This window comes from Motacilla alba, chromosome 20 (genome assembly GCF_015832195.1).
Source record: "Motacilla alba alba isolate MOTALB_02 chromosome 20, Motacilla_alba_V1.0_pri, whole genome shotgun sequence".
Classification (NCBI taxonomy): domain Eukaryota; kingdom Metazoa; phylum Chordata; class Aves; order Passeriformes; family Motacillidae; genus Motacilla; species Motacilla alba.
Window position 1 is genome coordinate 9,858,260 of NC_052035.1, and position 25,362 is coordinate 9,883,621.

The 25,362-nt window shown below is 45.4% G+C and overlaps 1 long non-coding RNA gene across 1 annotated transcript; it reads left to right on the forward strand.

Moving 5' to 3' along the window:
• The first annotated feature begins 657 nt into the window (after positions 1 to 657).
• LOC119710197 lies at positions 658 to 24,095 on the forward strand. The gene is made up of 4 exons (XR_005259517.1): positions 658 to 796; positions 2,210 to 2,410; positions 11,800 to 11,913; positions 20,796 to 24,095. It is a non-coding gene; the product is annotated as an uncharacterized LOC119710197 (long non-coding RNA).
• Positions 24,096 to 25,362: the final 1,267 nt, after the last annotated feature.

Genomic DNA, 25,362 nt, shown 5'->3' on the forward strand with positions numbered 1-25,362 from the left:
AGTCATTTATAAAGTGAACATCAGTAAACATTAGGAGTGACATATTGATATCAGCAGCCAGGAAATGGCTGGTCGAGCTAGGATGAGGTATTACACCTTAAATTGTGGCAACCATATTTTTTTCCCAAGGTTGGTCTTTTATATTTTTTAAAGAGAAATTTACTATTATGCCTCCTGCTTCCCCAATGGTAAAATGCCAGAAATTTGACTGAGATTTACTTAAAGTGACAGCAATGCCCCATTTTGTCCAAGAAAGATGATCACTAAATGTCATGTCTATCTACTCTCATGTGGATCACTTATTTGACATGTTCATGTCTCAGCTTCATAGCAGTTTGCAGCATGTTTCCTGGTGCTCTGAGGCAGTCTGAAATCCTTGTGCTGAAAACCTGAGCTGGCCAAAGGCAGTTCATTAAAATAAATAAATAACGTGGTTGGGATTCCATTGCAAGGGTGTCAGGCCAGAAAAAGGCATAAAAAGCCCTCACAAAACCAGACCAAGAGCGTATGCTTCTGGTCAGGCTGCCAGAAGGCCACGCTGGTGGGATGCTCTTGCCATCTCAGCTGAAGTAGAACTACAGCAAAAAGCAAACACTGGTGTTTAAATACAGAAAATAACCTCGTACAATTTACTCTTTTATTTATTTTTTAGGAAATCTGGAAAACAGCACTCTCTGAACCAGGGCAGAGTGTGGATTTTCCCACTTTGCTGCAGAACCCCACTCTGCTGAATTCCTGGAGGAAGCGATGCAAAACCCAGCTGGATGTGAGGGACCCATCAGCACGAGCTCCTGAGGTGGGGAGCCCATTTAAATCTCCTCTGCTGAGCCTCAGATGTGACCCAAGCAAAGCAAAATGGAAAGCAAGGCAGAAAGGCTTTTTGCACAAAATGGAACAGTAGTCATGAATAATTAATGGTTTCTACCTTCTTTGCCATTTTAACTTGTCTTTCTTAGTACTTATTGCCTTCCAGTCCAGAAATGTGTCTGTAGATTAACTCATGCATGTTTTGCAGCAGCAAGTCAAGAATTAAGGTGTGTGCTGGAGATGCAACCTCCCACCAGACCCAGCCTGATTCAGCAGTCTCCCAGCCAGAGCCAGGAAATGCTCTTGCACAGATCCAAGCTCTGGGAGCCTCTCGGCATGGCCAAAAGTTCTTTTCCCCATTCTCTTCTAAAAATTTCTACCACTCCTGTCTAAATACAGGAGTTAATAATCACAGAAAAGTCTTAAGATCTGAATGCGAGGACATAAATACATGTCAAGAGAAGGACACACCTTTGGTTTGTTCCAGCACCAGAGGTACACAGATTGCCATATATTTATTCATTTTGAGGTGCAAATACTACAGTCATGAAATACAATGAGAATATTTAGTCCTGGTTTATCCTGTTGACTGCCCTGTGCTATCAGCGCAGTCACACCCTCAGTCAAGTGTGTTTCATCAGCCAGTCTAAGGGACGTTCTGTAAAACCCCACGTTTTTTCTCTCAGACTTTCCCTTTGATGCCCAGCTGCCAGGTCCCATGAGGGCACTCACCTCAGACACAGTTTAACTCCCAGAAAACCTGCAGGAGCAGCAAAACCAGCTCAAAATGCATCCTATGTAATAAGCAGGGGTTTTTGGTGGTTTTTTTTTTAGTGTATGGTGGAAGATTAAAGCCATTCTAAATGAAAGAAGAGTGTGTAACAGGGTACAAGATTTCTAAATAGGTGGCACATGTCAGCAGGCATTACAAGAGTGTCTTTAGGTGAGCCTTTGATATCGACTGCTGAATAGTTCAGTCACAGAGATGCTACCAAGCAAGAGTTTCACTGCCTTGATTTGTTTTCCAGCTAAAATAAATCTGAATAGAATAGACTTAAATTACCTGTGATTTTTCTGTCTTTAAAAGGACACATAAAAGCTCACGAGATCACTACGCTCCCAGGGGGATAAAAAAAAAGGGAATGGGAAAAAGAAACCAGGAAAACCATGAAAGATTCATTTTAATGGAATCCAGGTTTAGCTGTTTCATATTTAATAATGTTTAATATTTCATTTACTACTGGGGACTCACCTTTTTCAGAAGAATGTAAGATTCAAGGCACTATTGTGCATTAAGATTTTATGTCTGACTGTAGCAATATTATAAGGGTTGGCATTGGAGCTGCTCAAGCCTTATGCAGAAAGCCTGGAAGCAACAAGGTTTCTTTCTTTTTTCCTACAGCCAAAATAGGAGCTGAAGCCCCAGAAAGTGGTGGGGTAGAGCTGTGAATCCTAGCAACAGGCGGGGAAAGAACTGTACGTTTCTTCACGTCCTCCAAGTGTTGGTGCCTTCTGGTACATCATTGACAGGAAGAGACAGAGACCATGGAAAGGCCCTCCTTGCTGATGCATCAAGAAAGGGCACATTTTTCCAGTGGGACGGGTGAGTTATTGCAGTTTGGGGGGAAAAAAACAATCAAAGCAACGCCCCACAGTTCATACTGTTGTTGCTGTTGCACTTTCCTTCATCGCAAGGCGCTGCCTTTTGGTGCAGGGTTGTTTTTTTTTTCAATTTTCTGTGCTCTTAGTCTTTTTTTAAGCCCTTCTCAGTGATAATGTGGGCTTTTCTTTTTAAGTGAATTATGAAAATTTGCACTCAAAAGTGTGAGCATAGGGTTTTGCCAGAAAAATCCATCATTCTGTGGCCTGCAATGAAATCATGAGCGATAAAAGCTACCACCCATGTTCGGCAGAAAGGGAACTGGAACCAGAGCACTTTTCCTGGAAGAAGAGGCTCCTGTTAAATATGCAGCAGTCTTGTCTTGCCAATATTAAATTAGCTTTTCTTCCTAAAGAACCTGTCAATACAGTTTGACCTCTCTCTGTGGATATTCAGAGCCTGAAGCACTCAGATAATCTGAAACAGCTCCCCCGTACCATCCTGGGAAGGTGGGTTTCAGTCAAAGAAGTCACAGAGCCTGGGACAAAGAGCATGGTGGGATTCCAGACTCCTTGGTCCCATCACTGTGTTCAGAAATGCACCATTTCCCAGCTGATGCCAGCTTGTCTGGGTTTGCCACCAGTTTTGCTCTTGGGAGAAGTTTGCAGACTCTTAGGAGCTTTGCCTGGATGTAAACTGTGGGAAGAGGGGCATGGAGAAGAGTTGGGGTTGTGTAACATGGCCGGCTGCTTCTGTCTAAAGAATAAATTTGTGGAAAGTAGCACTAGTGGGTTGTTGCCTTGGACTGGACCAGCTGCTGCAAAGATGAAGCACAGCCCAGACAGAAGGTTGCAGCAGAAGAGATGGATTTGGCTCCCAGCTCCCACAAGGAGGGTCCTACAAGCCCTTCTGCCTTTTGGAACATGTTCAAAATGTTCAAAATTCACCCCCTTTCCTGGAGCAGCTCCCTTCAAAATTTTCTCAAAATATTTCTTGCCAGGAGAGAGGAAGTTTCTTTTATTATTAGGGTTTTTTGCTCACAATTTCAGTCTCAGACCTCATTGAAGGGCTCTGGCATTTGCATAACTTCCCACGGAAACTGAATCAATGTTTGACATCATGGAACAGAATCTCAGGCGTGATTTAGCATTAGTAAGCCACCAGTCATCAGCACACTGTCATTCCCCTATAGCTGACATCTTAATAGAGTCAGCCTCATGCACACACATGTTCACCAGCAGCAAATTCTTCTGCTCTGGCCATGCAGGAGCTTTTCTTGTAACATGGACTTGCACATATGAACATCCAAAAGACACTGGTCCAATATGATCAATTTTCAAGGCTCCAAATGCATTTTCCCTTTAGGTAAGAAGGCAATTTTAAGTCCTCTTAAATAATTGAAGATACTCCTGATACAATCAAAAGTCAAGCTCCCCAAGATGAAAATGTCTGGATGATGAATAAGTTAATGGAACTAAAATCCCAGTCGTGGCTGATTAGGGGACCAGGAGAGTTTATCAGAGATGGGAATGTACAAGTCCAGTCACAGCCTGACCTTGTAACGAATGAGAGCTGAAAAGCAATTAATTGAGAAATTATCAGGGAAAAGCGAAGTTGTATGGTTGGTTAGCTAAAGCAATATGTCAATGGGCCAGGGATTGATTTGCCTGGAATACCTCAAGGTCTCTGTTCTGATGATTCAGGACTTGAAGGAACTGGCCCGAGCCAAGCAATAAAAATAAAACAGGGTCAGGAGAGGGAGTCATCAGTCAGCACTGGGGATCATGTATTATTTAGCTGGTAGTTAAGGGAAATTATCAAACAGGAGCAGACTTTAAACCCAAGTTTTTTTCCCCGTGGGAGGGGAAATGAAGGGAGTGAAAAGGAAATGTTCTTTTGTACCAACACCCACTGTCCTCAGCTCAAACACTGAGCTTGAGAGCTGGGTCCTGGGAGTAAGAGATGTGAGGGTTGAATGTCCACAGAGAGGGATGATCAGTCCTGACAGTGGGCATCATTTATTGCTGAGCTATTTCCTCCCTTCCTGCTGCCAACAGGATGCACAGGGCCTCTGCTCCCACCTCCAGCAGACACCAGGACCTGCCCCAGGCCACCAAAGTAACAGTGACCTGCTGCCCACTTGAACCTTGATTATATCAACTCATCCACACATCAGCTTCCCACATCCTACACATTTGGGAAACCCTTGGTGGGACCACAACTTGTGCATGTTGATCTGAGCTGCAAAATGTGTCTGCAAACACAGTTCTGCTCTTCCAAAGACGAGTATAAAACACCTTGAATGAGACTGTAGTATCCTGTAGCTCATGAGAGCAGCAAAGCAAATGAAAACAGCAAAAGAAATTATATATAAAGTCTTCTAGAAAGATCAGTGGGTTGGGTGAGAATAGCTGTGTCTTGTCTTGTGACAATTCACTAAATAACACTAAACTCTCTCTCTCCCTTGCGGAAGAAAGAAGAAAACTCCCACAGAACCAGCCAGTACATGTTTCATGGCAGGATCAGGGCCTCAGACACCACAAACTCTTCCTTTTTGGGATCAAGATCCTGAGATGCTGCAGAAATTTTTTTGTTGGAAACCTGCAGCTAGCTTTCCCATCAGGACAGCACTTCAAGTTCTGGTTTTTATAGAAAGGTTTTCTAAATACTTCAGATTTGATATTGGGTCTTTTTTGTCATGTCCCCCACTAATCAAAATTACAACAAAGCTATGATTTTAGCTTGTTCCATTCCAATACATAATGAATACAAGAAACTCCAATATTTCACTGCAAATAGCCATTGCTGATGCAAAAACAGGTTTCTAGAGGGAAATTCCAACAGCAGCTGTGAGATAAAGGAACAGCTTTATCCCACTGCCTATGGACATATCTGAACACATTTCTGGGACTCACAGCATGTCACGCTCCAAGTAATGCATTTTCCATTTGTCCTGACCTGGGAGCTTTGCATTCAAGGAGCAGATCCCCCAAGTGAATTCATCAGGAGGAATAATAACCAATGCACGAGCTTGGGCTGCTGGGCCAGCAGATCCATCCTGCAGTTGTCAGTGTGCTGAAGCTCAGGGTGGCACAAATGCAGCCTCCTTTGATTAAGGACCAGAAGGACACAGCAGTCCTTTTTATTCCCAGTCTATTTTATTGAAATGCAAGAGAAAGGATCATTTTTGGGGATTGCATCATTCCTCTCCTCTGAGGCCAACTTGCTGCACAGTCTGAGTACAGCATCTGGGAGTTTAGGAGGTGGTGGTGGAGGTGCTGGAATATCCCCAGCCTTAATCACCTATTATCACCTTATGATAATTTAAAAAGCTGATTCCAAATAAATCCTCTTTGGAGCAGAGCCTCCTTGGCTGGCCCTCTGCTCTGCAAAGTGCAAACACAACCACCCCCAGTAAAACCAGTGCAATCCCAAGTGTGACCTCAGGTTGCATGAAGCAGTTAGCTGGGTATAATCACTGGGATGGAATAAAGTCATTTTGTTCTGCTAGGAATCAGTAGATATTTTTTTGGAGCATCCTGCTCCACAGAAGGTGTGCTGGACTGCACTCTGATCTCACAAAGTTGGGGGAAATTCAGAGATTTGGCCTCTTCATTTTCTTTACTGCTTTCAATGGCAGTCAAAGACTTTCACTATAAAGGCTGTGATGCTTTAAGATTGTCACAACGTGGAAGGGCAGGAAAAGGCCCAGTCTGGAGTCTGACACAGTTTCCATTGTAAATTAAGTGAAGAAAACCCAGTAAAGGCATGAAGCTGTTCACAGCAGCAGTACTTTTGTGCAGTAGTGCTGGTGTGAAGTTTTGTGAGCCTGAGCCCACCCAGGAAGGGGGAGATGATCAGGTACCACTGGCTCCAGGTGCCACTGACCCACACCCAGGACTCTCAAGGAGTGTGGTGTGTTCCCAGCTCTCCCAGACATTTCTTACACAGGTTCAGCTAAATCCTTCAGCTCCTCTTTTGCCTCCGTGTCTTGTTAAATGTGGAATCATCCTATTTTCATTCCCGTTCACCTGGTGGTGGGTGGGATAACAGTCCCACACACCACTGCAGTGGGGTGTCTGGGAGCACTGGTGTATTTGCCCCCCACACTTGCAACAGCAAATTAATTTCTGTTTGTGATTCTCTGGGAGAAAGAAGTCATTCAAGCAGGTAGGATCTGGAGGTCTAGACGTTAAAATACTGTGTACTGGCCTCAAAAAGAGCTTGGTTTGAGAGACAGGCTTAGTTACATCTCTACATCCCACATTTGAGCTGGTTACTGTTGTTGTAAAGGGTTAATAGACACTGCAAAACATTTCTAGGATGAAGTGCTAAGATTTAGTGTACTGAATTAATTCTTAAATTAGAACAGGGGATTTGCACATGATTTCTAAGGGAAATTATCTTCTGGGTAAAATTAATACAGGAGATGTTTCAACATCTGGGATGGCATTATTATGAGCAATGATTACCCAGACATTGCCAAAAGAAAGAGATCACAGTAAACTCTTTCTTTTCCCGAGCAAAGTAAGCTTCTCACCCTGAAGGGAGCAGAATATTTGCAGAGCCTTGGCTTATTTGGAAATGCACAAGAGGATTCTACATGAGAAAAAGGCTGCGTGCTTTGCTGATGGATGGTTGGGAAACAGAGCTGCAGACAGGGAAGGTTCTCTCTGCAGGTGGGCTCTGCCTCCCTCTCCTCTGAGCTCCTCATCAAAAATAGGTGCTTAATGCAGTGCTACAGCTGTCCAGGTGCTTAATGTTGGGAGGTTAAAGAGGAAACACGCTGGCAGATGTGACCTGGAAAAGCTCCAAAAGGGAGGTTGGTCCTTCCGCTCCTCACCCGGAGACCACAAAACTCATCCAAATGCCTCATCTTCCTCCACTCTTCAGAGGGGCAGCTTTTTCCTGGCGAAATTTTAAATAGAGCAGAGAGTAAAGCCAAAGCAAGACCTGCATCAAAACAATCACACCCCAGGAGGAGCTCATAAATATTTATTTTCCTTCAGTCTACTTCATTTTGTCAGGAAAAGAGGAGGGCGCTTGAGTGGGAAAAGGAGACCAGTGGCACAGTGCTCCTTTCACAGGGAAAAACACCAATGTTTAATTTAAAAGGGCATAAATATAAGAGAAATGCCTCTTTACTCTCGTGTTAGTAGCTGGCTATTAAATTACATCACAAGTGCTACGTGTGGGACCAGGCGAGTGCTTGGTTATTTCTGTCTCTAAACCGGAGTGCAAGTCTCAGCGTAATTACTTTGGATCCAAGTGTAATTACCAACTGATCTGCAGGAACATACACAGCAGTGACATCCATCCCAGGCAGCATTAGAGCCTGATGATAACACAGCATCATTAACACAGCTTAGCACTTCCCTGCGTGGCTGCAGGCCATGGTTCTCCTCGCAAAGGGCTCGCCCAGGAGGCACCTGAGATGCTGCCCCTGCCTGAGCCGGGGCTGGGAGCAAATCAGTGAGACAATGGCAAACATGATACCCTAATCATGGGAAATTAGGCTGGGACAGAGGGGTTTTTTCCCAAGATGGATCCCCTTGTTCTGGTATTCCTGCAACCTGCCCTTGTTTTTTCCCCAAAAGTCCATGATGAGAAGGAGGGTGCCACATTTTGGGGTGACCACCTTTTGGTTTGGCGTTCTTCTCTTTTATTCTGCTTTGCTGTGACAGTATCATGGTCAGATTTTGGAATATTTTCTCTAGAGTTCACAGCTCATCTGTCTCCTTTTGGAAGACAGTGGGTATAAGGATTTTCTTTTCTCTATTCTTTATCTTCTTTTTTTTTTTTTTTTCCCAAGGCTGAAAGCATCACAGTAAACAACCTATTTATTCTGATGGTCTTGGAAGCTTTTTGTACACTTCCAAGAAGGTCAGAGAAATGATTCAGAAAGAGAAAAGGAGAGAAAAAAATCCTCCTTTCTTTTCATAATTGCCTGTTCTTAGTGCTATGGTGTTGCAAAGACAATGCAATAGACCAGTGTAGGAATGAAGATGCACTAAAGAAAAATAAAACTGATTTTTTTTTTTTCAAGTCGGTGTTTTTCAGGTATTTTTAGTTGTGTGCATTCTAGGTCATAAACACAAACAAATGAAAAGATGATAAAACATAAATTGACATAATTTCCTGTAAGAAGTACAGAACCTAAGGTTATGCAAATAAGCAAGAAAATATCTCCCAGCTCCTGTGGGTAGGATTGTATTTGCTCCCAGCTCAGGGCCAGTGATGGTAAAGTGAGATTGACAGGGTATGTAACCCCTGAAGGAGGTTTTCCATTTTGGTCAGCCCTGCTAAGCCATGCTTACTGCTTTGAATGAGCTCAGCTGCACAGAGAAATCTTATTTTTCCCCTGATTCTGCTCATGTGTTGGTTTTATCTGAGCAGCTCCACAGATGTCAGTGAGACACATTTTGTTTTGAGTTACATCAGCGTAAATCACAACTGATCCAGTGAACTCAGAGATGCCCTCCTTGCAGTGAGAGCTGTGACACCAAGAGTTTGGTGCCACGGTATTGTGACAGCTTAAAGCCCCTCCACGAGGAAACAAAGTCAGGCTCAGCACTGTCCTGGAACACATTACAAAGCATGTTTGTTATTGCACAGAAGACAGCATTTGCCTTGGCTGTGAACAAGAAACCCAGATCTGTAACAGCTAAGATTTCATCTCTACCATTTATCCAATGAGCTTCCCAATCCTCTTGCACAGATACCCTGCTGCTAACATAGCAGTCAAGATCAGAGCACTTAATCAATCACTCACTGAGGACAAATATGCGTAATCTAAATTAGAACAAACCCAGGCATATTTTATATGACAGCCGTACAGATTTTTAAGAAAAAGCATTGGCAAGAAAATTGCATGAGAACAAAATTGTTTTGTGTTTATGCTTCAAGTGGTAGATTTCCTAAAAGCTTCTGTGGCATTAGGTAACCTTGAATATACAGGGGCAAAATTCTGCTTTCACTGCTTTCACTTCCACATTTTCATCAATAAACCAGGGATGCATTTGGTCCCTCTGGCTCTGAAGCAGAAATCCTGCTGCAGACCTCAGTATGATGTAGAGTCCTTCTTAAAAACCTTTCATATTTTATGATCACTGTCGATTCTCTTATGATCAGTGTTGGTTCAAGCTTTCATGAATCAAAAATCAGCTCGTGGAAGGCATCTTAGAGCAACCTATTTGTCTGCAGGTAGCAAAGGAAAGTGGTACTTTGAAGAATAAACCCCTCTGCCTTCAGAACGAAGCTCAGGCTGCACAGGAGGCTGGAGCAACTTACAGATTCTATTCAGGCTCCTCTCTGGGCATGCTGGGTGACCTTGTGTTCTCCCATTTTCCTCTGGGGGAGATATTATTTATCCCTGATAATAAAACACAGGATTCTTCAACTGCGACTCGTGGTTTAATCTATTGTGTCAACTTACACAAGCTCCCTTGGAAAAAAAGAAAGATCAGAGGCAATAAAAGGAGCAAAAAATGAAGCATCTTTAACTGAAGCCATCCAACTTTCATCTGAGGTCAGGCCCATGTTGCCCTGACTCTGCAGGGTGGGATCTCCAGAGAGGAGCATCCCAGAGATGGCCTTTGAGAGTGGGTGGCAGCTCTTGCACAGCCCACAGTGCCCATCAGGCCTGGAGACCCTTCAGCTTTGGGTACAAACTCAACAAGCAGCAGGAAGGCTGAGGCCAGCCTCTGACAGGGCAGTCAGCACTGCCTCCTGAAAGGAGGAGTTCTGGAAAAATGCTGGAATCCATGCACCTCTGGAGATCAGGCTCTAAAGAATCCCTCTGTTGAAGTTCTGTCTCTGCTTCTCCAGAAGAAGCAAACAGTCCCACAAAAAATCACACATCACCAAACATCCCATGGAGACTGAATTTCAGTTTATTGCCCTATCTTGGGACTTTTTAATATCTATTTCAGGTCCTGCATGAAATCAGGTCTGATACGGAGTGCAGCAGGACTCATTGGCTCTCCTCTGACTTTGCTTTGGAGGGACCTGTGAGATTTTCCAGGGACAACTGTCAAATTCTTTTCCCAGTCAGCTTGCTGAGGTGAGGCATTGCCATCAGCACTGTTGGCATGGGCAGGTTTGATCAAATTTGTTAGGGGGATGTTGGTAAAAGAAATGACCTAATATTGCAATTAAAGGCAATGGTGAATACCTATTCCCAAAAAAATGGAAATTTTTGCTGGGAAAAGCAATACAGAGGACTTTGGAAAATTTATCTTGGGGTGTGCAAGCAGGGATTAGTATGCCTACTTGCTTAATTTTGCACCCAGAGGTCAATTATGGATTTTACTTGGATCTCTCAGCTTCAAAGGTCAGATCTGAATATGAAGCTTCTTTCTGCTTAAGGACAAGCAGAGACACTGCAGGTACCAGTGACCTGGAAGCAGGATTCCCACTTTCCACCGTCCATACAATTCCCAGAAATCACCTTGCATTACATTTTGAACTCAGATGCTCAGTTAATTCCCCGCAGATCCCCCTTACAGTGCCTCAGTGCATGGCCTGGCTTTTTTTATTTTAACTTAACTTAACTTTATTTTTTAAACTTCTCAAGTTTTGACTCAGTCACTTGCCTGGGAGGCTGCTGTGTGAAGGTGCACGAGGATGGACAGGAGCATTTAAATGGAGGCCCCCAAACAGGAGCATTTTTCCCTTAATCTTCCCACACCACTGGGAATAATAATTCCTCGCAGGGCTGTTGCACAGCTTGATTCATTAAGGCTTATGAAGTGCTTTTAGCTCCAGCACTGAAAGGCTCTGAGCAAGTTATTTTGGACTGCTCAGGTGTTAGGAGGAGAGGCATTGCAGAAGGAATACAAATAAATCAAGAGAAACTGCCCCTTCCTTCCACGCATCCCCTGCCCCGCACTGTTCTCCATCACTGTTGGTGTCAAACAGTTAATTTACAAGCCCAGCACTTTACAAAGCCCCTGGAGCACCAATTGTCCCTTTCTCATGCAACATCAGCTCCTCAAAACAGCCAGCTGAGTCTCCGGGTCAGCCTGCTCCTGCCCTTCCCAAGGCAACTCCAGCCTCTCTCCGGAACCGCCTGGCTATTTATTTTTGGACAAGTCAGACCCAGCACCACCCCCCTGCAGCAGGGTGCACTGCAATAAGCCCGGGGTGCAGGTGGCTGCTCTGAAATGTGCCATGTGCTTGGCCCAGGAGGGAACACTGGCTTGGGGAAGGTGACCCAGATATCCCACCCAGCCCATCACCCATTCAGGGCATCCCCACAGCCTGGCAGGACAGCCCAGGAGAGCCACGGGCAAAGGAACAGGCTCAGGGCTGGGGAAGGTGAAGGCAGCAGATCTTTCACATGGCTTTTCTTTCCCCTGCCTCCCTCACCCTGTCTCCCTCCCCTCCTCCAGTCTGTTGCACAGGAGCTGCCGGCCATGCTGTTCCAGTTCAGGGGCTCCTGCAACAGAAAAGATCAGCTGTTGGAGAACCCATGGAAAGCCCTGGGGGAGAGCCATGGCCGCAAGGTAATCAGCAGGCAAAGTTATTACCATTATGCTGCTAATTAATTCCCAGCTCATTACGTTTCCTGTGGCTAATTTGTACTCGCCGCTGATTTGATTAAACTCATCTCTATGCTAATAAATGTGTTTTCCATTTGTTTTAGCGACTGTAGGAAGAGAGCCCGGTATTTACATATTTTGACGTTTATCAAATAAAACGCGGCGCCTGAATTAATTCTGCTCTGATTTATAAGTGGAGGGGGGAGGAAGGGGAGCGAGGGGATGCTGAGGGTCAGGCGTGCATCGTGTGTGCGTGGCACAGTGAGCCGGGGGGGCTGGGATGCTCCTCACATTTCATCCTCTCCTGCCCCATCCTGCCCAGGGATGCTCCTGCAAGGCGGCCTCCACCTGCTCAGCTGCCCCCCTGCCATTTATTTCCCCTTCCCAGCTAAGTTTGGGGATGTGGGGCTTTGATTTGTAGGTACACTGCATGGTTCAGCGGCACCTCATCAGGTGGATTTCTCTTTGTCTTTCAGAAATTGCTCTAAATGAAGATTAGGTTTACACTGCAGCACCTCATTATAAGCAGTGACTGTGTTTCCCAGTCCTGTTCGTCAGGACTCGCTACAGTAATAGCAGACAGCTTGAATTTCTAATCAGGGGGAGGAAGAGACACCTTGCCATGCACACAGATTTATTTTAGGGATGTGTTTTACCCTCTCTACCTCAATAACTTGCAGGGCACAAAGCTGCCCTCCAGCATCTGCCTTTCAAACCCAAGACTAACTCTTAAGGGCAGATCATCAGCAAGTGAAACCCTGCTCAAAACACTCCTCTTGTTTCCCACATTTAACTGCTGCAGTATCAGTCCCCTCTTTATTTGGGGTAAATCCTAACAGAAAAACACACTGAGAGTGTAAATCAGTGGGATTTGTGTGTTAACATCACTAAGGGTTTGTGAAACCCAGCCTTTCCTTTTCTCAGGAAAACTGGCAATGGTCACCAAGCACATCCCCCCTCTCTACATGTGTGTTCATGTCTGTTGGTGCAGGGACATCTGTGTCACACGAGATGGAGGCCAGAGCCTTGCAGGAAGCATTGACTGGGGAGGCCTGAGATGGGAGCGAGGCAGGGAAAGGTTTCTCTTCTGGGGCTGGAAAAGGCACAGTGGCTCAACAGGGATGCCTGGTAATCCAGGGAGATCTAACCCATCCCAGTCCTGCTCGGTTTTGTCTGGAAAATTGGCTCAACCCAAGAGGGATTTGTTTTCCCTCTGCATGCTCACTTCGGGCTGGATTCTCTGTTTTCTCTGCCAGGTTCCTGCAGGTCACACCAGTGGCCCCGGGGCAGCCCACAGCTTTCTTTCACACTCCCAGGAAAAGTTTCCCAGTAAAGAGGAGCCCCTACAATGCCACTTCTCATTCTGGCAGTGAGACACCTTCCACCGCTGCTGCTTCACCCCAGGCAATCTGAAACAGCTTCATTGCTTAAGTAACAATTAACAGCCCTGTCTTTTGGGAGTGCTTCTGGAGCGCTGCGCATCCCCTGCTCCGGAGCCTGCGCGCTCCTCCTGCCGTGCAACCCGAACCGTGGGCATCCCCCAGCTCCTGCCCACCCCTCATCCTGCTGTGGGCAAGGGTGTGATGGGCTGCACCGTGCTGCCAGCCCACCCCCGGCTCAGCCAGAGCCGTGCTGATGCTTCCTCTCCTCTGGCACTGGTTCCAAGGCCGCACAGACACTCCTGCGTTGCTGCTCAGGATGCACAGGATGAGGGTGTCCCACTGGAAATGCAGTCCCTCACAGGGCTGACCCAGAGGAGCTGCCAGAGCATGGCAGGAGGTCCCCGGGCTGTTTTTAAAACAGGTCCCCAAAGAGGAGCTAGCAGAGCCCTGCCTGGCTCCCTGCTCAGCTCCGGGTGTGCACCTGAGTGATGGGGGCTGCCTGACCACTCACCCGGAGTCCCAGCAGTTCTGCATCTCTAGAACAACCAGCTAAGCCATGCAGCGGTAGATTGCTGGACGTTTCTCCTCCTACAAAACCTTTTAAGCCTTTGCAAAAGCGGGAAGTGTTATGGACATAAAACCCGCCTTGTTTCGCATTAACAGCCTTTGCTTTTCCTCGCGAAGGTGGGACAATAGCCACACGCTGCATGGTATCAGTGTCACAAAGAACAGAACCAAAAGGCTTCAGCTCAGGACAAATAAAAGTAACATTGATTCCTTTTTATTTTTCTTTTTTTTTTTTTCCAGCTGGTATCAATACATTAAACAACCACGCTGGAAAAGTGAAATTGATTCAAGGCCTTCAGTGCTCCCTGCCAAAAAAGCCTCCTGCAAGGATCTATTCTGTATTGAATTACAGTCTGGAAAAGTTCAATAGGTTATTGTACAAACAGAGAGCAAAAGCCCGTCAACAATGGAGCCAAAGTGATTGTGCAGCTCCTTTGTGCTTGCCAGCCCCGCGCCCCTCACGAGCTCGGATGTTAAATCAGTTTAATTAAAATGGTGGGCTTCAAATGCCTCGCATTTTTTTTAATGCGTGTCCCTGTGTAAAGACATGTAGGCTGAGGTTTAAAGCTGCCTGCCTGCACTGACAGCCCCTCTATCCCTTTCTTGGTCATAAACTGCAGTGGATTTTTACAGCTGCTCAGCACTTTGGGCAGACGCTGGGGCTGAGCAGGATCAGCAGCCCCATCCAAGCAGCTCTGGGTCTGAGCAGCACCCTCAGCCTCAGCCTCAAGCTGCAGTGTGCTCCCCCTTGCAGGCTGGAGCTGTGCTTTGGGGCTCTCTCAGTGTACAGGACTTGGCTGTGGGACCCTCCAGCCCCAATGTCCTCCCTGGAGGGGCAGGGTGCTCCCCAGAAAGCAGCAGGATGAGCTCCCTGATGCTGCAGCAGGTTTGTCACAGCTCTCACCACAGGGTCTCCTCCTCCAAAGAGGCGGGAGACACTCGTGAGCTACATCAGGGTTTCTAAATCCCCCTTCTCCATCTCTAATTAAGATTCAAATTGAGTATAGAAATCATGTGTAAGTAAGATGCTAATTATTAAAGTCATTGATCTCCCAGACAATAAAGCAGCCTTGCTTTTCTGTCCCTGCCCATGTTTTGAGGCAGCTCTGAGCCCTCACCATCATAAATACCCAGGATATCTGGAATCCACATTGGAGAAGTGTGAAAATGATTCATTTTGTGGAGAGGTGAAGTCTCCATCTTGCTTTGAACAAAACCTCTACTCCAGGCCCATCCCTAGACAACCCTGGCAGCATGTCTGGCTCTCTTGATAGCTCAGCTCCATGTAATGACCATTAAACTTTGGTCCCCCACTTCCCTGGACATCTGCTTTTGCCCTTGTCCATCCTGCACCAGTGCATTCATCTTCTCATTGGAGTAAGTGGGATTTACTACTCAGTGTATTTAATGGGTTTTACTGCTCAGTGCATTTAATGGCCTCTTGTTCCCAAACTGGACAACTTCCATGGCTGAATATCCTGTCTAGGAGTTACAGGGGTCGGGGAAAAGGTGCTCTCAGTTTGAAAAAAAATATATGAAAGAATGGCTGGAAAATTACAGAGAGGGAAAATTCTGTGGAAAGCAGAGCACAACCAGTATGGGGCCAGGCTGGAAAGTGGAGGGCAAAGGCACAGGGCTGGGAGGATGAAGGTGGCCAGTGCTTTAGTGGCCACAGGAAGGACAAACTCACAAAAAAAGAAAAGGTTTGGGCTGCAGAAGAGAGGAATGCTAGCCTGAAAACACAGAGTGCAGCACCACACTGCACCAAAACGCTGGAATTAACATCAAAGCAGTCCTGGAGCAAATGAGATTACGGTATGCATGTTAATGAGGCAGCAGCACTAATCAGCCAGGATGCCTCGCTGGGAGGGCTGCAGTGCCAACTTGTGATTTTTGTTGTCAGGCTGGACCCAGCTTCCATTTGGAGTGAAGATTTTGTTTGGTTTTAAAAGCATCAGTATTTTTGTGGGGTTTCGGGCAATCTCCGATTTGATTTGATTTCTTCAAGTAGATGTCTGGCCCTTCAGGGTACAGAGAAGAACTTGGAAATGGGATTGAAGTGGTCCCCAGGGCCAAACTGAAAACCACTCCAAAGCCAAGGAGCAGATGAAAGTTGCCCAAAATGCATTTTACTCTATTTTAAAACATCGTTATTTTTAAGCCAATCTCACCAGTTTGCAGGGCTGAGTGCACAGCTTTGCACACAAAAGGCAGTGCATTTCTGTGCCAAGCTTTCCTGAGGAGCATGAAGCCACTCAAGATGTGAGGGGTCCAGTTCTGCTCACTTTTGCAGAGGGTTTTTTCCCAGTGCCACAATGCTGATGTTACAGTTATACTTCCCCATTAAGGCTCCAAAACTGGAGCTTTTTAATGTCAAGAGCCCTCAGAAAAGCCCTGGCTTGGGAGATATGTGGCTTCAGGCAAAAAGCTGTAAAAGGGGCAGCCCTTCACAAGGGAGGCTTAGCTGGGCTGGGGAAAAGGATGGCAGGATGGTGAGGGTGAGGAGGGAATCCTGAAGGAGGAAGGAAAGAATTGAGATAAGGAAAGGCAGATAAGCTGCTCACAAGCATTAAAAGGGCAGGACCCACAGCAGAGGACAGGCATGAGCCCTGTCTCTGCTTGAAACCTGGGCTGCTCTCAGAGGCTAGGGAACAGATTCATCTTGGTAAGGGAAGCTTTGGAGCAGGGTCAAGAGAAGGGAAGCCCTTCTGGGGCTTTTCATCTGTCTCTGTGGCCTTGGGAGCCAGAGGAACGTGGAGAAACAGCCACACCAGGGTTTGGGATTGCTGCAGCATGTGCTGCAAAGGTACAAACTACTCTGAGGATCAGCCTCAGCCTTCTCAAGGTCCATCTCAAGCCCTTTTTATGGAAAATGCTGTTCTGATAAACTCCTTCTACAAGGAAACCACTCTTGCTTTGATCTGTTTTTCAAACAGCCTTTCTTCTTGATTGGAGAAATTGGCTTAAATGAGTCTCTCTCCCTTTTCCTAAGCAAGGCTGCAATTCACTTCTGCTTCCTTCTCTTTTCACCGATAATCTCGTTTGCTGAAATTGTGAATAAAACAGAATTTGAGACATTTGAGTGTTTACAGAGCAGAACAACACGTTTTATGTCTGAGTTTGCCATGCAAACGTGGCTCTTCTGCAGGTGGCTCTGAGCAGGGCACAACAGGGGCTGCCAGAAGAGCTGATCCTCAGTTCCCAGCTCTTGTCCAGCTCTGAGAAAACATTTCTTTTTGCTTGCTGGAGAACAAGGATGTGGCTCAGCTCACAAAAGCTGTCCTGCCTCACTGCAGAGGTGCTGAAGGGTCCCAGAGCTGCCTTTACCCAATGCACAGGTCTGGGCAGAGCAGTGGAGGAATGGGGGATAACCAAGCAGGCCTGGGAAGGTGCAGATGTACCTCCCTTCTGCCACAGATTTCCATGGCTGGGAAAAGAAGCTGTTCAGTAGCGCTTTCCATGCCAGGGAGATCATTAGCAAATTAATCATTTACTAATTAAACGGCATGATACCCATGTAAAGGGAGTGTGATTACCCTCTTTTATAAGTCAGGAAACTAAATGGTGTTTCTGATTTTAGACCAAATTTGCCCTTCTGTCAACCCCACAGTTTTGCTCCATGGCCAAGGAAGGTTCTTTAGAGCACCCACTTCTGCACCCTGACAAGCCCATCACTGCCTGGTGGCTGTTCCCAGGCTTCTGTTGGAAAGTGCTGGAGGCTTGGCTGGTTTCATTCCATGGCTTTTCCATGTAGAGTGGATGCTGGAGGGTGAGAGGATCCAGGCAAGGAAATGGGGCTGCGCTCTTGCTGAGCATCCCAAAGGCTTGCTGGGTGCACACACACATTTCATCTCCCCTCCAGATGAAGATGAAAATTATCCAGAGTCAGGAGAATTGACCATAACGAGACCCAAAGTCTGACCTGTTTGTTCTCACTCTTCTGATTTTCTTTGGATCATGTATGTGAAATTAACCCCCTGGTTTATCCCAAATGAGAGCCCCTGGCAACAGGCTTGATCCGCAGCATTTGAGTATGCAATTAGTTAAAAAGTGAGAAGGAGTGAAATTGGGCAGGCAGAGCAGTGGCAGTACTGTTCATGAAGCCCACGAAAGTACCTTTCTTATTGTGTATCAGAAACAAGTTTGGAATGCAGAAAGAAAATTTATAATTCCAATGTCAAATTATTGCATTGCAGGGATGTTTGTCCTTGCTAAGATCTCTCATGCCATCCCTACCACAATGCCTTCCACTGAAGCACTCACATATAGCAGAAACTCCCCAGAAATAAAGCCAAAATTTTCCTCCTTTCTTCACAGTCTCGAGGGGTCCGGCTCACAGCGCTGACACAGCGCGGCAGCCCGAGCCCTGCGCACCTCCATGGGGCTGTCACAGGTATTTACTTTTGCTAAGTGCAGCTCATTATTATTGCCTCCCCTGGAGATGTAGTGCAATGGAAACTCATTCCCCACGGCCTCGCCCAATAACTTTCAGAACAATATATTTTGCAGTTTTCTTTACTTTGTGTCCGGTTTCCTCCCCTCAATCAATTGCGGGCGTCACGCGGGGAAGTGTCCTCCTGCCTGCTGCAGAGAGAAAAGCTGGACTTTGCTGGGTGGATGTTTGCTTTGTGTTGTACACACAGAATAAAAATTAATTCAGGAGCAGCTAGGGGGAAAAAAAAAAGCCCACTGAGATTAGGAGCACAGAGATATAATGGTCTGAAAACTAAAGCCTTGCTGACTCCAGGAAAGTAAGCAACATCTAAGGCAGCTCGTTTCCCCATCATAACTCAATACAAATAAAGAGAAGAAGGTGGATGGAAATGGAGTAAATTATTTCACTGCCTAGAGCGACAGATGAGCAAAAGCAACTGGGCTGGCTTCTCCAGGCTTTCAACACTTTTGCATGCCTTGAAAGACACCACATTCAGCCACCTGCTATTGAACTTCATGGTGGTGGGACATCCAAAGGTTACAGCAGCTGGGCATCCCAGTATGGTTTTCCAGCTTGATTTCCTCAGTAGGATTTTGTAGGGCTAACGTAGCACATGGGTGATGCCCAAGAGCCTCCTCATCCACTCACTGCCCCTGGGAAAATGAGGAAGATTTATCCTTTGGGCACAGAAGCAAAATGCAGTTTGTGTTGCTCATAAGGGAATGGATTTGGGCGGCTGCTCCTTTCAGAGGCTCCTGCCCACTGCCCAGTGCAATCCCCATTTTTCTAAGTCATAGCACATCTCTAATGCAAGCACAAAGTGAAAGGATGCTGGAAAGCCACTGGCCTTTATGGTTTATTAAGCTCCTTGTGCAGGCATAATTTCAGACTTTGATTTTTTTTTAGACTAGAATATGTCACCCCTGTGTTGCACCTCACAAATCCCACCAAGACACCACCCCTCCTGCAAAGGGATGGGAGAAGCACAGGGAAAATCCCACATTTGTTATGGAAAGATTCTGTGATTCTATTCCTCAAAAAAAAAAAAAAAAATAATAACAGTCACATTTCTAAACAGCTCTTTATTAAACCGTCCAAACATATCATCTGCACTGGAGGATGTAAGGGCTGACACCAGACAAAACCATCAGATTGCTCTGAGAAAATGCACTGGCTTGTCTTGACAATTTAGGACTCTGTGGATTACCCCGTTCATATTTGCTGTTGATTTTAAGACTGAAATTTGCAGTATGAAAACAGACATGTCCAAGAAAGCATTGCTCAGCTTAAACTTAAAAGGACAGAGATGCAAGATTACAGCAGAGAGATGCAGCTCCTGGCTCCCAGCCCTTTCTTAGGAACCAGCTTTCACTTTGCCTTGGGCTTTTGGTCTATCAGCATCTAATGAAAGATGACAGTGCAGGCTCCCTTAGGGGCTAACGTGGGCAATTTCAGCTCTGGCATTTTAATTTATCTGTAACCAGCAGTTTTCAAAAGGGTAGAGCTAAAAAAGAACTTGGCTTGGTCACACACACACACAGACAAAAAAAAAAAAAAGAGGGGAGTAGTGACATAAAATGCATGAGGAGGTTTGCTTGGGTTTAACTCCTTGGGCTCCTGCAAGGCAGGCACTGGAGCCTGGAGCTGTATCCCTTGACTCTGTGGCTGCTTGCTGTTAACCCTATCCACCAGGAAGCTGGTTTTCCTCTGGGTGAAGAGAGCTCCTCCATGGTTTATGGCTGTTGGCTTTAGTGCCGGGCACATCTACCATATTCCTGACAGTTAAGGTCTCGGCTTTTCCCGTTTATTAATCCCCAAAGTTGCATTCAGGCACTGTAATGGCAAAAGGTTAGCTTAGGATCAGCAGCAGCCATAAATCCAGAATTAAAGGCTGTGGGTTCGTTTCCAGGTGACCCAGTGGTGCCTGGGTGCTGCCGCAGGGGTCAGAGCCTGCCGTGGGCACAGCCACTCACACTCTCACTCCATGTGTGCAGCCCGGCATGAGAGGAGGAGCTCAGCCCCAGCCTGCGCTTCCCATGGCATTTTTCTTGCCGTGTTCCCTGCCATCCCACGTGCCTGGCTGTGCAGAGCTGAGGGTTATCGTGGCAAGCTCGGTGCTGACGCAGCCGGGGCTGCAGAGCGGCTCTGAGTGCGCCTGGCACCGCTTCACATCCGACCCTCATCAGGAGCTTTTGACTCCACCATTTATTTGTTCCCTGGCACGTTCCACTCGCCCTCCAGGCACCTGGCGAACCTCCGGGCACCCGCTACCATCAGCGAGCTCTTGAAGGATGGATCCAACCCAGCCCCTGCCTGACCTGTGCTGGGGCTGCAAAAAAAAATTCATTCAGGATCAAACGGGTTAAATCTTTTATTTATTTATTTATTCACTTACTTATTTCCAGGGAATAATTTTAGTTTGCCTTTTTTTTTTTCTCTCCCTTCCTCCTTGCTGCCTCCAGAGGACCAGGCGATTCCAGGCACAGCCCTAGCAGATGGTTTTGGTGGTGGAAAGCACGAGGGGATGGCTCCCAGGAGCTGCTCAGGCAGTCAAGTCAAAAAGGAATGGATGCATGCAGCGTGCCACGGCCCCAGCCTGGACAGCTCCCAGTGCTCCCCTCTGTACAGGCAGCCTGTGCTGGCCCTGTTTATACACCCAGCTTTCTCTGTGCCTCATCCAAAATCTGCTGGGATTGGGGAGCAGCCCTTTCCTGAACTCCAGAGCAAACAGCGTGGGAAACCAGTGCAGCCACCCCTTTGTGATCCTGCCCACTGCAGCATCACCCCGATGTCCCAGCACACGCTGGGCCATGCAAACCTGATCATGCCAGAGACCAGGAGATTATTTCTTTTGAATGGTTAAATATTCTAATGTAAAACCTTCACCTTACACCCATGGCAAATATTGCCAAAGTTGTGGAGTCAGGAAAGCAAGTCCATATTTTGTCAATATTAGCCTGATAAATAAATTTGAGAATTAAATGCATTCTGTGCTTAGCAAATGAAAATTAATTTCTGATACGTGAAAATTGGCTTTCTTAACAACATTTCCCTTGTTTTAGTGAGATAATCTAGATCTATATTAGGAAAAACAAACATTTTTTCAGAAGAATTATACATAATTTATAGAGAGGCAGGTCTGAATTAGCTCTAGCATTGCCCAGAGCTTTCCTACAGTCCATAGGTCTGGATCTCAGCTGTGCTCATAGATCTGCTCCCTCCCTCTGATGAAACCCTCTCCCAGAAACAGTTAAACACAAGAAGCCAGAAATGATCCATAAATTAGGTCTGGCTATAGGTTCAAAATCATAAGTTATGGCCTATTGACCTCATACTCTGAGGGGAAATCAGAAGCATTTTTCTAAAGAGCCACCACTGGAGGAAGGGAGGTTTAATATATGGCACAGCAGAGCCCAGCTGCAAATAAATACAGCACTGCATAATTGCAGGGAAAATCAATAAATACCATGGTGGTTAAAATAAAGATATGCATATTGAGGGTCCGGGCTTGTGTGTGTGAAAGGTTGTTTCCCCAGAAGCAGAAGATGATTTTTTTTTTTTCCCTGCATTAAAGCCTCTGAAAACAACAAAGGCAACAGCTCCTGTGCTGCCCCTTTTGCAAGGAGCAAGTTTCAGCTATTGTTTCCCTCGGAGCAGCTCTGTGGAGTCGTCATTATTAGCATAATTAATAAGTGCAGTTTGCTCATTTGAAAAATTCCGGCGACATTTGCCGCTCAGGCATCGCGTCAGCGCGAGACACAAAAAATCGCTGTGACAACTGTTCTGCAAGTTCAGCTTTTATTGACGAGCACCACAAAGAGACGGAGCCCAGAGCTAGTCCCTTTTCACTTTAATATTTAAACCTCTTTTAAGAGGACGTCAATATTAACTCCCGTAATTGATGCTGACAGGTGACTGCCTGGCCATAAAAAAGGCAAGCGATAAAATTCAAAAAAACCCTTAAAAATAACAACCAGGACTTGCAGGTCAGTGCAGTGAAGGACACTGGGATCAAGGGATGAGGTTTCCTGCATCCCTGGTGCATCAAAGGGGACCTGGTGATTCACCCAGGAGTGGATGGGACCCTTTGGGCTCTGCTGATTTTGTTCCCCCAGGTAAATCCCTGGATCTCCTGGATGAGAAACTCATCCTTGCTCAGCCTCCAGACCAGCCAGTGCTTTTAATGAATAAATACCAATTGTAACTAGTTAACCTCAGGATTTCCAGCATTAAAGAGATTTCCCACAGGAGCCAGAGAGCACTAAAGGAATGGATAAATGCAAAGTTCATGGGGAAGGGACACAGCCTTTTGCAAATTCCAGTATGAGGGGAAAATACCCAGGAAGTGTTATGAGACAGGCTCCAAAAATAGTTATTTACTGAACATAGCTTTCTGATTTTCATTGATCTTATTCTCAGAAATGAGTGCAATTTTTTTTCTGTTTAAAATTTGGGTTAAAAGTAGTTAGAAATTAGAACAACATGGAACCAAGTTTTAATGTAAAGTGCTTGATGACCTGAGTATTATTATTGTCTTTGCTCCATGTACAATCCAACCAGAAGGAATGACACAGTAGATAATCTCTTCATTTATTTAAATGGAGATATAATTTTGCTGGCTTTGAGTTCTACTGATATGCAGATCATAGCATGGGTCCAAAACTAGAGTGAAAATGTTTTTATTAAAGCTGATATAAATATTTTGAATTTTGACTTTTTCTTAACTTTTTGAAATTGAAGGCAGGGAAAGCACTAAAATATCCTGTATGCATTAAAATTGTTCACAACAAGGAAAATATTTTATTAATAGAAAATTGATATATCTAAAAGAAGAGGCTTAATAAAAAAAATATTGGTGATAATATTGGCTGCATAGACAGAGACTTTTCTGAATAAACCCAAGGCACTCCAGTTAAGATTTTTTAGGTACTTCCACTCTCACATTCATTCTTAAGCTAAAACCAGCAAAATTCCTTCCCAGCACCCCTCTCCCAGCAAACAGCTCCTGCCCCACAGATATTTAACCAGGATTCCCAGCCAGCCCTTTTCTTTAGATCCTTCATGTTTTTTCTCTGTGCTTTGGGGTTCTCCAGGCAGTGTTTCCTGCTTGCAGAGGAAGATGCACAGCAGAAGATTTGGGATTAAAGAGACAATAAAATGTCCCAACCATTGCTGTGTGGCAGAGAACAGGGCAGGGATTTAGTAGTAACAACAGAAAACAGGAGAGCTTTGCAGCAATTAAAGCTGAGCAAAACCCACCAAATGCTGGAGAAAATATAGTGGGGGGAAATCATTGTGGTGCTACGAGTCTAAAACCAAAAATCAATGTTCTTATTGTTCCCTGCTAGAGTCTCACAAGGAGGGAAGAGCTGTGCCCAAGACCCTGGATGGCTGCAAAATAAAGGATTAGCAGTTAGATCCTTATCAAAAATGGGACTGGGAAGCTTTTGTTTAAAAGGCCCACTTGAACCAAAGCTCTCCTGGCTGATTGCTGCTGTTAGGATTTGAAATTGCTATTACTGCATATATAGTATTTAAAAGAGAGATGACCACTGACAGGAGCTAGCTGGCAGCAAACAAGTGTGCTTTAACTAATCATATTAATTTCTACAACAAGTGATTCCAAGTTAAAGCTGTATTTGTGTGCAGATGTATGTGTGTGTGCACACGTGTGCTAACAGGTTTCATGTCAAGGATAGAGGCTGCTGGTAAAAATTTGGTGAAAATGCCTCAGCTTCCTCTTAGAGGTTTTTTTTTTCCATCCTGGCATCACAAATAAAATCTCCTCTGTATTGTACACTGTGCTCTGTACAGTAATGCTTTTGTTGCCACTATGGCTCTTACTTAAGCATCTGACTACAGTAATTGTTTTATACATTAACTGTACTCCCTGATGGTTGCCCTATTATCTCTTTTTTTTTCCAAAATGGTGATTGCAGATATTAGCAGCTTGATTACTTGTTTTATTAACAATTTCAATACTGTGTCAGGGTTGATTTGGGAAGTGGGGTGGTGGTGTTGGCAATGGTGGAGTTGAGTTTCTGGGGTGCTTTGGTGTTTCCCAGCAGCTCCGAAGCCTGGAGGAGATTCAGAGTCAATCCAAGTTGGACGTTGACAATCCATGGGATGGAGACTCTTGGGCTGCAGAGAACCATTTGCATTTAGCTGCCCTCAGGGCCAACGCTGGGTAAAAGTGAATTGTGAAAAACAGGTTTGAAATGATGGATTAGGAAAGGGAGAAGGATGCACCAAATCCCTGCGAGGCAGCACCACAGCTGCTGCAGGCACCGTGTGTGTGTGTGAGCGTGTGTGTGCAATAACACCAAATTTCAGAAGTCTGTGCCCCAGTGCCTTTTAGACACGAGCCATTTCCAGTGGGAAGTGGAAAGGATCAGGCCCTAGAAGGGGCAGGAGAGGTTTCTGCAGCACAAGCACTCCCCTGCCTTTGCTCATGTGCCACTTCTGTCACCAAAAGGAAAATCAGAGTCTGATGCCAGTTATTAAATATCTTCATTATAAGGGCATTCCTTCCAGCTGACTTTCAATTTTGTTGTATCTGGGGGCCCTATGTTAATAACTGCGTGCTAAGGACAAGTGTTCTCAAAAAACACTGACTATTGAAATCCTTATAAATAATATGCAGCTTCCTGCTTCTGATTGATAGATATATTGTACAGCTGAGCCACCATAAAGGCAATAAATACATGTACTGTTAAGGGTCATGAGTCTCAAAATTAAATCGAATGCAGAAATTGAGTCTTGACAGAATCTGAAGGGATAATGTCTTAGCTTCTCCAATTACGCAGTTCAACATTTGGATAAATCATATGAAAGTAAGTATTTAGCCCCATTTTTCATAATCACTATTAATGAGAACAAAATGGGAGCTGAGGGCAGAGGGAGAGAGTTCTGACAAGATAAATAGCATATGGGGTGTGTTGTCAGCCACAGAAAATCAAGGCTGTTTAAACCCCCTAAACAGCAGGAAGTAAAAATGCAGGGGGGGGAACTGTAGAAAGAATATTGGTC